Here is a 15,974-nt window from a genome sequence, read left to right on the forward strand (position 1 = left end):
TCCGTGGCTAAGTAAAGAAATTAAGGATAGTATCCAACTAAAAACAAGGATATATAAGGTAGCCAAACTTAGTGGGAGGATAGAAGATTGGGAAGTCTTCAAAAGACAGCAAAAAGTAACTAAAGGATCGATTAAGAATGGGAAGATAGATTATGAAAATAAATCAGCAAAAAATATAAAAACAGATAGCAAGAGTTTCTACAGTTATATAAAAAGAAAAAGGATGGCTAAGGCAAATGTAGGTCCCTTAGAGGATGAGACCGGGAAATTAATGGTGGGAAACATGGAGGTGGCAAAAATGCTGAACAAATATTTTGTTTCAGTCTTTACAGTAGAGGACACTAAGAATATCCCAACACTGGACAAACAGGGGGCTCTAGGTGGGTGGGGCGGGGAGGAGCTAAATACGATTAAAATCACTAAGGAATTGGTACTCAGTAAAATAATGGGACTCAAGGCGGATAAATCCCCTGGACCTGATGGCTTACATCCTAGGGTCTTGAGGGAAGTGGCAGTAGTGATTGTGGATGCTTTGGTAGTAATTTTCCAAAATTCTCTGGACTCAGCAAAGGTCCCGGCAGATTGGAAAACTGCTAATGTAACACCCTTATTTAAAAAGGGTAGTAGGCAGAAGGCTGGAAATTATCGACCAGTTAGCCTAACATCTGTGGTGGGTAAAATTTTGGAGTCTATTATTATGGAGACAGTCGTGGAACATTTGGATAAACATAATTTAATAGGACAAAGTCAGCATGGCTTTATGAAGGGGAAGTCATGTCTGACAAATTTGCTTGAGTTCTTTGAGGACATAACGTACAGGGTGGATAAAGGGGAACCAGTGGACGTAGTGTATTTTGACTTCCAGAAGGCATTCCACAAGGTGCCACATAAAAGATTATTGCTCAAGATAAAGAATCACTGGATTGGGGGTGATATTATGGCATGGGTGGAGGATTGGTTATCTAACAGGAAGCAGAGAGTTGGGAAAAATATTGGCTTTTATTGCTAGTGGGATAGAATATAAAAACAGGGAGATATTGCTGCAGTCATATAAGGTATTGGTGAGACCGCAACTGGAATACTGCATACAGTTTTGGTATCCATACTTAAGAAAAGACATACTTGCTCTCGAGGCAGTACAAAGAAGGTTCACTCGGTTAATCCCGGGGATGAGGGGGTGGACATTTGAGGAGAGGTTGAGTAGATTGGGACTCTACTCATTGGAGTTCAGAAGTATGAGAGGCGATCTTATTGAAACATACAAGATTGTGAAGGGGCTTGATCGGGTGGATGCGGTAAGGATGTTCCCAAGGATGGGTGAAACTGGAACTAGAGGGCATAATCTTAGAATAAGGGGCTGCTCTTTCAAAACTGAGATGAGGAGAAACTTCTTCACTCAGGAAGCTGTGGAATTTGCTGCCCCAGGAAGCTGGGGAAGCTACATCATTAATTACATTTAAAACAGAAATAGACAGCTTCCTAGAAGTAAAGGGAATTAGGGGTTACGGGGAGCGGGCAGGAAATTGGACATGACGCTGAGTTCGGATCGGTCAAGGCCCTGTGGGTGGCGGAGCTGGCCCAGGGGCTGAGTGGACGCGTCCTGCTCCTACTTCTTGTGTTCTTTAGATTTGAGGTTAGGATCAGATCAGCCATGATCTTAATGAATGGCGGAGCAGGCTCGAGGGGCCGATTGGCCTACTCCTGCTCCTATTTCTTATGTTCTTATGTTCTTAAACTGGGCTTGTATTCCCTTGAGTATAGAATATTAAGGGATGATCTAATTGTGGCGTTTGAGATGATTGAATGATTTGATACGGTAAATAGAAAGCAATTAGTTCCTCTGGTGGGGGAGCCCAGAATAAGTGGGCATAATCTTAAAATCAAAGCTAGACCGTTCAGAGTTGATGTCGAAAAGCACTTGTTCACACAAAGGTTAAGGTAAATCTGGAACTCTGTCCCCCAAAAGATTTTTGAGGCTTTGGGTTAATTTGAGCTGAGATTGATACATTTTTGTTAGGTAGGGTTGTTAAGTGATCTGGAAGCAAATCATGTAAATTGAGTTAAGGTACAGATCAGCCAGGATCTAAATGAATGGTGGAACAGGTTGGGGGGCTGAATGGCCTACTCTTGTTTGAATTTTCCACCAGTTTGCCACACAGGTCGTTGAGTTAAACACTGCTCCGTGGTAGTTCTGACACCTTTGCATTTTTTGACAGTTTTGCCCCTTTTGCCACTCCTCTGCTCCTAAAAGCGTTGACTCGTTAGCTTATATTTCCAACTTGCTGTAGTGTATAAAACTGGCGTTGTGCATTGGCCGCCATTATAGAAACCGTCCAATTTTAATTTCCATTGAAATCAATGGGAATGTGAATTTGGACAGCCCAGATTTCAACTAACCTAGTGTGCCCGCGGAAACCTTCGGGCGCGGGTGGGGGTCCGGGTTGCTTAGATGGCCATGCGGCTGTTTCATCCATCATCATTTTACATCCACGGTTCTCAGGAGCGTGAATGCCATCCAGCAGTGGTTGTGTGGTGGGGGAGGGTTCATAAATATTGAATATTAGAGTCCGATGGCGTCTGTCGCGTCCCGATGTGATTTCGTTGGAGTTTTGCAATCATGCATAGTTTTCAAGCCATCATGATAAGGTGGTGGCAAGCACCATGGATCTAGTAGAGCTCCTTCTGACCCAACGAGGAAACTTTGGGCCTCTTCTGAACTGGATATCCCACCACCCCCACCACAATCGACCACACCCCACCTGCATGACTTACCTTGCCTGTTTCCCGTGGCAGCCCGCAGCGCGTTTTCTGATTCCCGCCATGTTATCCCCACCGTCTTCCGGCGGGAATTAGCGTTGCGAAATTTAAGTTAGGTTCGGAAGTTATGCAGAACAGTGGAAGCAAGGACAGGTCAATATCAGAGCCATGATTTGCGCTTTTAATGGAATTAACGTTCATCTTCCCCGTGACCAGACTTCAGTCAACGCAAAGAATCTCCCCTGACCCCTTGATTGAGTTTTTTGTTGAGGTAACAGAAAAGGGTTGATGAGGGCAATATGGTTGATATGTATATGGATTTCCAAAAGGCGTTTGATAAAGTACCACATAATAGGCTTGCCATCAAAGGTGATGCCCATTGAATAAAAGGGGCAGTGGATGGATGGATACAAAATTGGCTAAGTGACAGGAAACAGAGAGTAATGGTGAACGGTTGTTTTTCAGACTGAACATAAGAACATAAGAACATATGAAATAGGAGCAGGAGTAGGCCAATCGGCCCCTCGAGCCTGCTCCACCATTCGATAAGATCATGGCTGATCTGATCCTAACCTCAAATCTAAATTCATGTCCAATTTCCTGCCCGCTCCCCGTAACCCCTAATTCCCTTTACTTCTAGGAAACTGTCTATTTCTGTTTTAAATTTATTCAATGATGTAGCTTCCACACCTTCCTGGGGCAGCAAATTCCACAGACCTACTACCCTCTGAGTGAAGAAGTTTCTCCTCATCTCAGTTTTGAAAGAGCAGCCCCTTATTCTAAGATTATGCCCCCTAGTTCTAGTTTCACCCATCCTTGGGAACATCCTTACCACATCCACCCGATCAAGCCCCTTCACAATCTTATATATTTCAATAAGATTGCCTCTCATTCTTCTGAACTCCAATGAGTAGAGTCCCAATCTACTCAACCTCTCCGCATATGTCCGCCCCCTCATCCCCGGGATTAACCGAGTGAACCTTCTTTGTACTGCCTCGAGAGCAAGTATGTCTTTTCTTAAGTATGGACACCAAAACTGTATGCAGTATTCCAGGTGCGGTCTCACCAATACCTTATATAACTGCAGCAATACCCCCCTGTTTTATATTCTATCCCCCGAGCAATAAAAGCCAACATTCCGTTGGCCTTCTTGATCACCTGCTGCACCTGCATACTAACTTATTGATTTTCTTGCACTAGGACCCCCAGATCCCTTTGTACTGCAGTACTTTCCAGTTTCACGCCATTAAGATAATAACTTGTTCTCTGATTTTTCCTGGATGGAGTTATACAATGGTGTTAGCCAGCGGTCGGTATTGGGACCACTGCTTTTCTTGATATTTATTAATGACTTGGACTTGGTTGCACAGGGCACAATTTCAAAATTTGCTGATGAAACAAAACTGGAAGTGCCACGGGGGACAGGCTAGGTAAGTCATGCAGGAGGAGTGTGGCCGATTGGGGGAGGGGGGTCGGCGAATATCTAGTTCCGAAGAGGCCCAAGTTTTCTCTTTGGGCCAGAAGGATCTCTACTAGATCCATGGTGCTTGCCACCACCTGATCATGATGGCTTGTAAACTATGCATGATTGCAAAACTCCTACAGTGAGGAAGATAGTGATAGACTTCAAGAGGACATAGACAGGCTGGTGGAATGGACGGACACTTGGCAGATGAAATTTAACGCAGAGAAGTGAGAAATAATACATTTTGGTAGGAAGAACGAGGAAAGGCAATATAAACTAAAGGGTACGATTTTAAAAGTAGTGCAGGAACAGAGAGGTATATGTGTACAAATCGTTGAAGGTAGCAGGGCAGGTTGAGAAAGCGGTTAAGAAGCATACAGAATCCTGGGCTTTATAAATAGAGCCATAGAGTACAAAAGGAAGTTATGATGAATCTTTATAAAGCACTGGTTCAGCCACAACTGGAGTATTGTGTCCAATTCAGGGCACCACACTTTAGGAAGGATGTTTCAATGCCTTAGAGAGGGTGCTGAAGAGATTTACCAGAATGATTCCAGGGATGAAGAACTCCAGTTACGTGGATGGACTGGAGAAGCTGGGGTTGTTCTCCTTTGAGCAGGGAAGTTTGAGAGGAGATTTAATAGAAGTAATCAAAATCATGAAGGGTCTAGACAGAGTAGATGCAGAGAAACTGTTCTCGATGACGAAAGGGTCAAGGACCAGAGCACACAGATTTAAGGTGATTGGCAAAAGAACCAAAGGCGATATGAGGAAAAACATTTTCACACCCGGAGTGGTTATGATCTGGAATGCACTGCCTGAGGGAATAGTGAAGGCAGATTCAAAAGGGAATTGTGTTAGTACTTGAAGGGAAGAAGAAAAAGCAGGGCTATGGGGATAGGGCTGGGGAGTGGGATTCGCGGGATTGCTCTTGCGGAGAGCTGGCATGGACTCAATGGGCCGAATCGCCTCCAACCCTGCTGTAACCATTCTATGATTCCATGACCCTGCACAGTTTACCCTGCGGAGGATATTTGCATAAGTTAGATGGGCTCGTCGGCATTCCCTTGGGAGTCTCCGTGGTGTAGGTTTGGAGAATGAGTGCAGCTGACCTCGGCAGCCTGCTTCAGCTTGCTGCTTCTCGTGGCATATAAAATCCCAAACATTTTTTAATTTGCTCCCTCAGCCTATGGGTTTAGCATTCAATCCCATATTATTTAGAGGCAATTTTAATTTTAAATGGGCTCTGCACCTCCCATAGCAATACTGGACATCAGGCACGAACTCATTCACCCAGCTTCATTATGCAACACATAACAGAAATACATCGAATAACCCATTCCTCTTGTTTGCATATCATTATAATACAGGCGACATATAAAGGCAGACGTTGGGGTGGTTTTCCTTGGAGCAGAGGAAGCTGAGGGGAGACTTGATTGAGGTATACAAAATTATGAGTGGCCTAGATAGAGTAGACAGGAAGTACCTGTTGCCCCTAGCAGAGAGTTCAAGAACTAAAGAGCATAGATTTAAGCTGATTGGCGGAAGGATTAGAGGGGACATGAGGAAAAACTTTTTTACCCAGAGCGTTGTGGGTGTATGGAAGTCGCTACCCGAATTGGTGGTCGAGGCAAGGACCTGCAACTCTTTTAAAAAGTACCTGAACCTGCACCTAAAGTACAGTAAGCTGCAGGGCTAGGGACCAGGTGCTGGGAGGTGGGATTAGAATGGGCACCTGGTTGTTCTTCGAGCCGGCGCAGACACGATGGGCCGAATGGCCCCCTTATGTGCTGTATCTTTTCTATGGCTCTACGTATTATACATTCTCGGTCACTTATAATGGTAAATCCTGGAAGCAGCGGGAGGAACAGAATGCAAAAAGATCAGCTCCCATTGTATGTCCAATCCAAGCTCATCCGAGTAACACTGGAAAGTCGGCAAAACAGGAGCAGAAAAATATGGGTACAGATATAGAACTCTAGATATAAATAGCAAATCCCAGCCCATTGTTCCCAATTGATGAAAGGGGATGAAGGTTCACCTTCAATTAATATAAATTATTTATCGCAATTTTTACGTAATATTTCTTAGATTGTAGCCGATCTCCCAGGAAGGTTGCAAGTCAATGGTAAGTAAAATCTGATGAAATGCAAACCTGAACTCGCTCCTTTCCCGTTGGACAAGTTAGGTTAAAATCAAGGCTTTAAGAGTCTGAAGTTAGACGAATTGTGCCATAGTGATCCAATTTACCCTCTTGAACAAAGGTGTTAGAAAGGATACTATCCAGTCCAATGGCACAATTTGCATATTTAATGCATTCTAGTAAACTCTCACTTCCACCATATCATTCAACGAAAATGCGACCTATTTATTTAATATCTCTGCCAATCCGTCAAAATTAGATGCCCTTCTTCATCCTTGGCTGATCCTATCCTCTGCGTAACTGTCCTTTTACTCTTATGTGCTTATACGAGCTTTTACTGTTTCCTATTATATTATCTGCTACTTTAATTGTTCATATTCCTTTTAGCCCATATTATCCTCCCTTCTCACCTCCCCACCTCACTACCTATATTCCTCATAATCAGGATTAATTATGTGAGACCTCATTTTAATCATATGCCTCCCATTTAAGATTCATTTTATTTTTAATCCATTTACCCACGAAACTCTATTCTTTGACTCACACCCTTTTCGCTTCATAAAAATATAAAATTTTGAACCCTATCCATTTTGAGTTTGACCGTTGAGCATACAGATTCTTCCTCCCGTTTAATACCTTTTCTACCCAGTTAGTTTGGCCCAACTCCACTTTTACCTTGCTCAACTTTGCCTTTTCCCATCTAGGATCTTTATCTTTGACTCTCTATTTTCCTTTCTATTCTTACATTGAATCTGTGTTCTTAATTCTTAATTGTTCCTCTACTCTTGCCTGACGACTAAAAGTTAAATGAAGATATGTTTCTTTCCTTGCTGAACTAGTGATGTACCTTTTTAATTGCAGTTGCTCTTGCTTTGTAGACAAGGTTAATAGTCAATTCGTGTACAAGAAGTTCTCACAAAAAAATCTAAAGAATGAATAACAAGATGATTTGTTTCATTGGACTTCTTTGAGGAAGAACACTGGCAGAACTCCTTGCCCATCATGCAATAGCCAGTCATGCAATTGTAACTTTAACTTCCAGCTGAGCAGGCAGACGGACCTATTTTGAACGTCTGATGCAAAAAGACGGCACCTCCGTTAGGTCAGCACTCCCTCAACACTCCATTGAAGTGTTGATTTAGATAATGTGTTCACATCATGCAGGAGGACTTGAACCCACACCCATTTGAACTTGAGTAAAAATTATCCAGGCTTCTTACTACTGATCAGTATGGGATGATGGGGGACAAAAAATCTTATGAACGAGAGAGAAAGGACGGAGGCTGAGGGTGATACGTGGATGTCTATCAGATAAAATTTCCTTCCGCCCTGTTCAGAATGCCAATTATTCGTTTTGGCCTAACATGGTCCGTAAAATTTGGAATGTTGCTTTGGGTTGATTACTATCTTATGTCATTGTCAGTCAAAAAAGTTGAACGGAATAGTATGAAATCATTTTACAAATATATGCAACATGGAATTACATCGAAACTACAGCACAGAATCAGGTCATTCGGCCCAACTGGTCTATGCCAGCATTTTTAAAATTCGTTCATGAGATGTGGGCGTCGCTGGCAAGGCCAACATTTATTGTCCATCCCTAATTACCCTTGAGAAGGTGGCGGTGAGCCAACTTCTTGAACCGCTGCGGTGAAGGTTCCCCCAAAGTGCTGTTAGGTAGGGAGTTCTAGTATTTTGACCCAGCGAAAAAGAAGGAACGGCGATATATTTCCAAGCCGGGATTGTGTGTGACTTGGGGTGGAACGTGCAGGTGGTGTTTCCATGTAGCTGCTGCCCTTATCCAACTAGGTGGTAGAGGTCGTGGATTTGGGAGGTGCTGCCGAAGAAGCCTTGGCGAGTTGCTGCAGTGCATCCTGTGGATCGTACACACTGCAGACACTGTGAGCCGGTGGTGGAGGGAGTGAATGTTTAGGGTGGTGGATGGGGTACCAATCAAGCGGGCTGCTTTGTCCTGGATGGTGTCGAGCCTCTTGAGTGTTGTTGGAGCTGCACTCATCCAAGCAAGTGGAGAATATTCCATCACACTCTTGACGTGCTTTATAGATGGTGGAAAGGCTTTGGGGAGTCAGGAGGTGAGTCACTTGCCGCAGAATGCACAACCTCTGACCTGCTCTTGTAGCCACAGTATTTATGTGGCTGGTCCAGTTAAGTTTCTGGTCAATGGTGACCCCCAGGATGTTGATGGTGGGGGATTCGGCGATGGTAATGCCGTTGAATGTCAAGGGGAGGTGGTTAGATTCTCGCTTGTTGGAGATGGTCATTGCCTGGCACTTGTCTGGCACAAATGTTACTTGCCACTTATCAGCCCAAGCCTGGATGTTGTCCAGGACTTGCTGCATGCGGGCACGGACTGCTTCATTATCTGAGAGGTCGCGAATGGAACTGAACACTGTGCGATTATCAGCGAACATCCCTATTTCTGACCTTATGATGGAGGGAAGATCATTTGTGCTCCAAACAAGCCTGCTCCCTCCCTAATTCATCTAACCCTTCCATTCAATGTTCGTTCATGTGCTTATCTAATATCCCCTTAAGTGCATCTATGCTATTTGCCTCAACTAATCCTCGTGGTAGCGCGTTTCTTATTCGTGCCGCCCTTTGGGTAAAGAAGTTTCTCCTGAATTCCCTATTGAATTTATTAGCGACTATTTTATATTTATGACCTGTATTGTTGGACTCCCCTGGAAGTGGAAACATTTTCTCTACGTCTACCCTATCAAATCCTTTCATTATCTTATAGACCTCTATCAGATCACCCCTCAACCTTCTCTTTTCTAGTGCCCCAGCTTGTTCAGCCTTTCCTGATAAGTATATCCCTTCAGTTCTGATGGCATCATGGCGAATCTTTTTTGCATCCTCTCCAATGCATCTATATCCTTTCTATGTTATGGAGACTGGAACTGTGCACAGTACTCCAAGAGTGGTCTAACCAAATTTCTATATAAGTTCAACATAACTTCTCTGCTTTTCAATTCTATCCCTCTAGAAATGAACCCCAGTGTTTGATTTGTCTTTTTATGGACATAATAACGTATCTGTACCCATAGATCCCTTTGCTCCTCTATCCCATTTAGACTCTTATTATCCACGTAGTATGTGGCCTTCTTATTCTTCCTACCAAAATGTACTACCTCACACTTATCTATATTCAAATTTATTTGCCATTGACACGCCCATTCAGTAAGTTTATTAATGTCCTCTTGCATTTTTATGATGTTATTGGTATTGCCTACAAATTTTGAAATTGTACTTCTGCCCGAATCCAAATCATTAATGTAAATTGTGAATACCTGTGGTCCCTGCATTGATCCCTGTGGAATGCCACTTCCCACCTTTTGTCGGTCAGAGTAGGTACCCTTAAACCCGACTCTCTGTTTTCTGTTTTGTTGCTATCTTGCTATCCATTCTGCTACCTGTCCCCTGACTCCATGTGCTCTGACCTTAGTCATGAGTCGACAATGTGGTCCCTTGTCGAAGGCCTTTTGACAATCCAAATGTATTACATCTACTACATTAGCCTTGTCTACTCTTTCTATTACTTCTTCAAATATGTCAAGAAGTATCAAAAAAGACTGCATGTTTTGTGTGCAGTTTTCAAAATAAATTTTGGGTATAATTTTTCTTTTATGTTGAGTTTTTTTAACATTAATATTCAGTAAGCCATTCTTTATGACCATTACTCAACTTAATTATATCCAGTGCATTCTCCTAAAGCCACTGTGTACCAAGCGAGAAAATTTGACAAGGGTATTTGGTGGAACAAATAATAGGTTCTGCACAGATAAAGAAAAACTGCAAATGTTGAAAATATGAAACAAAACAGAAAATGCAGGAAATGGACAACTAATTGGTCAGTACCTACATAGTTTCGGTCATTCAAACAGTGCAATAAAAAGAAAAAAAAACTGCAATTGCTGGGTGGTGGATGCAGGTGCAATAGTAACTTTTAAATACTTGAAGGGAAAAAAATTACAAGGCTATGGGGAAAGAGCAGGGACATGGGACTAATTGGATAGCTCTTTCAAAGAGCTGGCACAGGCATGATGGCCCGAATAGCCTGCTCCTGTTTTATACCTACTATAATACTATGATATTAATAATGTTCGTCAAGCATGACTTTCCCTTCTGAAATCCGTGCTGACTATTCTTCATTATATTTTCGTTCTCTAGATGTTTTTCTATTACATCTTTGGATATAGATTCCATTATTTGTCCTATCACCAATATTAGCTAACTGGTCTTTGTTCCCTGGTCTTGTTCTAATGCCCTTTTTAAATATAGGGATCGCATTAGCTGTCTGCCAGTCCTCTGGCATTATTCCCGTTTTTAATGATTTTATATATATATATATATATATATATTTTTTATTCGTTCACGGGATGTGGGCGTCGCTGGCAAGGCCGGCATTTATTGCCCATCCCTAATTGCCCTTGAGAAGGTGGTGGTGAGCCGCCTTCTTGAACCGCTGCAGTCCGTGTGGTGACGGTTCTCCCACAGTGCTGTTAGGAAGGGAGTTCCAGGATTTTGACCCAGCGACAATGAAGGAAGGGCGATATATTTCCAAGTCGGGATGGTGTGTGACTTGGAGGGGAACGTGCAGGTGGTGTTGTTCCCATGCGCCTGCTGCCCTTGTCCTTCTATGTGGTAGAGGTCGCGGGTTTGGGAGGTGCTGTCGAAGAAGCCTTGGCGAGTTGCTGCAGTGCATCCTGTGGATGGTGCACACTGCAGCCACAGTGCGCCGGTGGTGGAGGGAGTGAATGTTTAGGGTGGTGGATGGGGTGCCAATCAAGCGGGCTGCTTTATCTTGGATGGTGTCGAGCTTCTTGAGTGTTGTTGGAGCTGCACTCATCCAGGCAAGTGGAGACTATTCCATCACACTCCTGACTTGTGCCTTGTAGATGGTGGAAAGGCTTTGGGGAGTCAGGAGGTGAGTCACTCGCCGCAGAATACCCAGCCTCTGACCTGCTCTCGTAGCCACAGTATTTATATGGCTGGTCCAGTTAAGTTTCTGGTCAATGGTGACCCCCAGGATGTTGATGGTGGGGGATTCGGCGATGGTAATGCCGTTGAATGTCAAGGGGAGGTGGTTAGACTCTCTCTTGTTGGAGATGGTCATTGCCTGGCACTTATCTGGCGCGAATGTTACTTGCCACTTATGAGCCCAAGCCTGGATGTTGTCCAGGTCTTGCTGCATGCGGGCTCGGACTGCTTCATTATCTGAGGGGTTGCGAATGGAACTGAACACTGTGCAGTCATCAGCGAACATCCCCATTTCTGACCTTATGATGGAGGGAAGGTCATTGATGAAGCAGCTGAAGATGGTTGGGCCGAGGACACTGCCCTGACGAACTCCTGTAGCAATGCCCTGGGGCTGAGATGATTGGCCTCCAACAACCACTACCATCTTCCTTTGTGCTAGGTATGACTCCAGCCACTGGAGAGTTTTCCCCCTGATTCCCATTGACTTCAATTTTACTAGGGCTCCTTCGTGGCACACTCGGTCAAATGCTGCCTTGATGTCAAGGGCAGTCACTCTCACCTCACCTCTGGAATTCAGCTCTTTTGTCTATGTTTGGACCAAGGCTGTAATGAGGTCTGGAGCTGAGTGGTCCTGGCGGAACCCAAACTGAGCATCGGTGAGCAGGTTATTGGTGAGTAAGTGCCGCTTGATAGCACTGTCGACGACACCTTCCATCACTTTGCTGATGATTGAGAGTAGACTGATGGGGCGGTAATTGGCCGGATTGGATTTGTCCTGCTTTTTGTGGACAGGACATACCTGGGCAATTTTCCACATTGTCGGGTGGATGCCAGTGTTGTAGCTGTACTGGAACAGCTTGGCTAGAGGCGCAGCTAGTTCTGGAGCACAAGTCTTCAGCTCTACTGCTGGGATGTTGTCGGGGCCCATAGCCTTTGCTGTATCCAGTGCACTCAGCCGTTTCTTGATATCACGTGGAGTGAATCGAATTGGCCGAAGACTGGCTTCCGTGATGGTGGGGATATCGGGAGGAGGCTGAGATGGATTATCCACTCGGCACTTCTGGCTGAAGATGGTTGCAAACGCTTCAGCCTTGTCTGTTGCACTCACGTGCTGGACTCCGCCATCATTGAGAATGGGGATGTTTGCAGAGCCTCCTCCTCCCGTTAGTTGTTTAATTGTCCACAACCATTCACGACTGGGTTTGGCAGGACTGCAGAGCTTTGATCTGATCCGTTGGTTGTGGAATCGCTTAGCTCTGTCCATAGCATGTTGCTTCCGCTGTTTAGCATGCATGTAGTCCTGAGTTGTAGCTTCACCAGGTTGGCACCTCATTTTTAGGTACGCCTGGTGCTGCTCCTGGCATGCTCTTCTACACTCCTCATTGAACCAGGGTTGATCCCCTGGCTTGTTGGTAATGGTAGAGTGAGGAATATGCCGGGCCATGAGGTTACAGATTGTGCTGGAATACAATTCTGCTGCTGCTGATGGCCCACAGCGCCTCATGGATGCCCAGTTTTGAGCTGCTTGATCTGTTCTGAATCTATCCCATTTAGCACGGTGGTAGTGCCACACAACACGTTGGATGGTGTCCTCAGTGCGAAGACGGGATTTCATCTCCACGAGGACTGTGCGGTGGTCACTCCTACCAATACTGTCATGGACAGACGCATTTGCGACAGGTAGATTGGTGAGGACGAGGTCAAGTAAGTTTTTCCCTCGTGTTGGTTCGCTCACCACCTGCCGCATGCCCAGTTCTAGCAGCTATGTCCTTCAGGACTCGGCCAGCTCGGTCAGTCGTGGTGCTACCGAGCCACTCTTGGTGATGGACATTGAAGTCCCCCACCCATAGTACATTTTGTGCCCTTGCTGCCCTCAGTGCTTCCTCCAAGTGGTGTTCAACATGGAGGAGGACTGATTCATCAGCTGAGGGAGGACGGTAGGTGGTAATCAGCAGGAAGTTTCCTTGCCCATGTTTGACCTGATGCCATGAGATTTCATGGGGTCCAGAGTCAATGTTGAGGACTCCCAGGGCCACTCCCTCCTGACTGTATATCACTGTACCGCCACCTCTGGTGGGTCTGTCCTGCTGGTGGGACAGGACATACCCAGGGATGGTGATGGAAGAGTCTGGGACGTTGGCTGAAAGATATGATTCTGTGAGTATGGCTATGTCAGTCTGTTGCTCGACTAGTCTGTGGGACAGCTCTCCCAATTTTGGCACAAGTCCCCAGATGTTAGTGAGGAGGACCTTGCAGGGTCGACTGGGCTTGGTGTTTTTTTGCCGTTGTCGTGTCCGGTGCCTGGTGGTCCGATGCCGGGTGGTCCGTCCGGTTTTATTCTTATTGTGACTTTTCGTAGCGAGATTTTACAACTGAGTGGCTTGCTAGGCCATTTCAGAGGGCAATTAAGAATCAACCACATTGCTGTGGGTCTGGAGTCACATATAGGCCAGACCGGGTAAGGGCGGCAGGCTTCCTTCCCTAAAGGACATTAGTGAACCAGATGGGTTTTTACGACAATCCGGTAGTTTCATGGCTATCATTACTGATACTAGTATTTTAATTCCAGATTTTATTTTAATTAATTGAATTTAATTAATTAATTGAATTTAAATTCGCCAGCTGCCGTGGCGGGATTTGAACTCATGACTCTGGATTTTAGTCCAGGCCTCTGGATTACTAGCCCAGTAACTTAACCACTATGCTACCGTACCCATATATATATATTATATATATGTAATTGTGCCTCTGCTATTTACTCCCTAATGTCTTATAATATTCGTAAATGAAATCCATGTGGACCCGGGATGTTATTCACTCTAAATTTGATTAGTTTATCAATTATCTCCCCCCTTTCTATCTTAAATGTCTTTGTGTCTTTTTTGATCTACTCTTCTAATGTCATGCCCACCTTGTTAGTCTCCCTGATAAGTACTGAGGCAAAGTAATTGTTTTTAATATCTCTGCCATTTCCCTGTCATTACCTGTAAGTTTATCATGTGTGCCTCTTAATGGGCCTAACCCTATTTTGAATTTTCTTTTGTTATTCATGTGTTTGTAGAAAACTTTACTATTTCTTTTTATAGTCCTTGATAATTTAATTTCGTAGTTCCTCTTTGCTTTCCTGATTGTTATTTTTAGTTCTTTCCTAAGCTCTTCCTATTCCCTTTTGTCATCTTTTCTTTCACTGTCTATGTACTTAGAGTATGCCTTTTTCTTTAGATTAAATTTTACCCCTATCTCTTTCTTCATTCATGGTGTTTCATTATTGGCTAGTTTGTTCGTACTTTTTGAAGTCGTACATTTCTCCTGAACTCTGCAGATCACCGTTTTAAATATTTTCCACTGCTGTTCTATCTCTTTGTCTGTCAAAGTTTTTTTTCCAGTTTACCTGTCCTAATACCACTCTCATCCCGTCAAAATTAGTTTTTATTGATCAGATCATGTAATTAACTGGACAAAAATCCCTAATAATGGACTGGATAATATTTTAATCTTTACTTTGAATATTCAACAAAGGTCACTGTGTTGTGCCTTCTTATCTGAAGTAAATGTAAATTAAAACAGAAACATGAGGCATCGTCAATGAATGCCTGATGACTCATGTTTCTGTTTTAATGCACCGCCAGATACTGATTGATACAGACCACAAAACATCACGTGTCGATCTCGACCGAGTTAATTGGTCACAGCTGGGAGACAGCAGAAGAAGGTTACAATTTATTTATGCACCTTTGAGTTAAGAAGCAGGAAATACCAACAGCGTTTTAAAATAATCGTTATCGGGATGTTGGCGATTTTCTCATGGCCCCATTTATTGCAGATCCTTAGTTATGCTGATAAGGCGGTGCTGCTGTTGTGTTGGGCTTTCTCCTTGAACCATTATAGTTTTCATTGCTGATCAAAATTCAGTGAACCTGGGAAGTGTGTTTCTGTGGATATGTTTGAGAATCAGATCACGCTTGGCTGCAATCTCTCCCATGGTAAAATAGCGTGGCGAAACTCACTCTCAGGCTTACTCATGAGGAGTGATCGCTGGCATGAGCCACTGATGGATAGCTGGTTGCCATGGAAAGGTGCCATCGGGAACTTCAGGAGAGGAAGTGAAAATGTCCTTCAGCTTATAATTTGAACTGTTCCCAAGATCTAGTGATTCGGGTAGTTCTAAAGATCCCTTAGGACAATTCCAAGAAAAGTAGCGAGTTCCAAAGTCCTGGCCACTGTCCTTCCCTCAATCATAGAATCATAAAATCATAGAAGTTACAACATGGAAACAGGCCCTTCGGCCCAACATGTCCATGTCGCCCAGTTTATACCACTAAGCTAGTCCCAATTGCCTGCAATAGAAATCAATAACACCAAGCAGAAATTAAAATGACCATTGACTTTTTGAAGCATTTTTGGGAACTTTTACGAAAGATTTTATGCTGCTAAAGAACTGAAAATCTTTCGTTGTTTCTCTAACCTGATTAATTATTTTCGTACTACTTTTTGAAACAAAAGCCCAACAGGACCTATCAATGAAGGCATTCTACGGACCATTCAAACAATCGCATGAGAATGTAAGTATTGTATCGTACTTTCCAACAAAAAAAATCTGTAAACAAG

The sequence above is a fragment of the Heptranchias perlo genome, chromosome 13, assembly GCF_035084215.1.
Source record: "Heptranchias perlo isolate sHepPer1 chromosome 13, sHepPer1.hap1, whole genome shotgun sequence".
Lineage (NCBI taxonomy): Eukaryota > Metazoa > Chordata > Chondrichthyes > Hexanchiformes > Hexanchidae > Heptranchias > Heptranchias perlo.